Genomic DNA, 2,056 nt, shown 5'->3' on the forward strand with positions numbered 1-2,056 from the left:
GCCTTTTTGTTTTTGGGCCATGGCCTTTTTATCTCAACAGTTTCATTTTTTTTCCTTTTTTATAATGTGGGTTCACTAGTTAGGTGGGTCCCCATTGTGAGGTTCTAGTACTGGGTCCTAGCCATCAGGGCAATATTCTTCAATTTTTTAATTTAACGCAAATAAATACCTAGTATTTAAATTGGCACACAGAACACATGAAATACTTCAGATATTATCAACCATCAAAGCGTTACATCATATAACACACATACAAATGTGATCAGCATCAAGTTTACAATTAGATAACAAGCTCCACAAGTGTACAATCACATGAGCCAGATTCTGCTACATCATATAACACACATACAAATAGGAGCAGCAGAAAGGGCTTCATTACTCTCAGAACTAGCTCCAATGAGCTAGAACTATTCTACCTCCGACTTCTTTGTCCTGATGCTCACGAAGAAACATGAAAGCCTAGCATCTGCATGTTACAGAACAAAATGTTTAGGAACAAAATAGAAGTAAATCTAACAGCATATTTAACAATAAATAATAGAATAATGAAGTTAATGAGACATTTTAGAATCAACTTGACAATTGACAATAATGTTTGCATTGGACACATCCAAAACTAAAATTATACATAAATGCCTAAATTCCAATGCCCAATGCCCCAGTTTAGTAAACACTAAGGGTACATAGTAAAGATTTGACACAACCAGAACTGAAATCATTTACTCTATCAAGCAACAATGATGCAGCACACAAGAAAAGAGAGATGCACAATGGAGCATCATCGTATATGACACAATATGGACACTGCAAGCTCACCGAAGAACTTGTGGTCGCCACCGTACACAGCCGCCATAACGCCGGTCACCTCGTTGATCTTGTCCTTGAAGTTCTCTAACTCCAGGTTGTTCCACTGCAGCTCGGTATTTGCTCAACCGTATGTGTACATGCATCAGGGCATACATAAAATATTCAAGTCAATATTCTCAGCTAACTGTGATGTAATGAAAATAATTACTTAAGGACTTGGGGTAAAAATTGATTTTAGACATCAAAATTTGCAGCGCTCATTTCAACCATGTTCAGATAAACTTGAGGTAAATTAGCAGTAATGATATTAGTTACAAGCTAGGTGTGTAACTGCTGTCAACACCACCACCACCAGAGACATGCAAGATAAGCATCAACACCAACATGATCTTGATATTAGCCACCCCATATCACTAGAGCATCATAGGAGCATATATATAAAGCAAGTACACATGGGCAGCTACTGACAGACCCTAGAACCGCATGAATTTATCACCAGAGAGCTCCAGTAGGAGTTGATGCTTGGTTACAACATCTAGCAGCAACTAGTAGAGCCCCACATCCAACCCAAATCATGGCCAAGGCCATGCAGGAGCTACATCAGAGAAGAAGGAACAGGGAGGAGCTCACCAGAGGGAGGTTGTAGCCGTAGCAGAGGCTCAGCCACACCACGGCTACTGTGGATGGTGACTCCAGGACAGCAGAGTAACAGCAACGATTCAGACTTGTTCCTCCATGAGCATGAGCTGCTGCGGATGGAGCTCCTCCTCCTCCTAGGCTTGTTGGCCCCGTCCTGCTCGTCACCAATCGATGTGCCGTCCCTGTGGTTATGTTTATAATCAGATCAGACATTGAATGAAACAAAAATACACCCCACTGATGAAGCCGCAATAATTGTCTTGGATGTATCCATCACAGCAATAAACAAGCACCATATTTCGCCAAATCTCTTTTCTATAAACAATTTTCTCTGGACGAACTATTCAAACCACCCATCTAAACAATACCGCATCTGTCGTCGCTCAAGTCAATAATACTCGTTGACAGGTCCACCATCCAGCACAAGGATAAGATACAAAATTGGTGCATCATTTCAGGTAGCGCAAGCAAACTAAACAAAACAGCTTAAACCCTAGATAAATCTTATGGCCGGTTGGGGGAAAGCAGAAATGGAAGAAGTACTAGATTCAAATTGCACATTTAGTGAAGTTCAGTCAATACATGTATGACACAGCCATGCATGACACAA

The 2,056-nt window shown here is 40.7% G+C and overlaps 1 long non-coding RNA gene across 1 annotated transcript; it reads right to left on the reverse strand.

Moving 5' to 3' along the window:
• Positions 1–214: 214 nt before the first annotated feature.
• On the reverse strand, positions 215–1,825 carry LOC120975404 (uncharacterized). Its single transcript, XR_005771175.3, has 2 exons — positions 817–1,825; positions 215–466 (listed from the first exon to the last, which is right to left on the reverse strand). It is a non-coding gene; the product is annotated as an uncharacterized lncRNA (long non-coding RNA).
• Between the last annotated feature and the right edge of the window lie 231 nt (positions 1,826–2,056).

The sequence above is a fragment of the Aegilops tauschii genome, chromosome 3 (assembly GCF_002575655.3).
Source record: "Aegilops tauschii subsp. strangulata cultivar AL8/78 chromosome 3, Aet v6.0, whole genome shotgun sequence".
In the NCBI taxonomy this organism is placed as follows: domain Eukaryota; kingdom Viridiplantae; phylum Streptophyta; class Magnoliopsida; order Poales; family Poaceae; genus Aegilops; species Aegilops tauschii.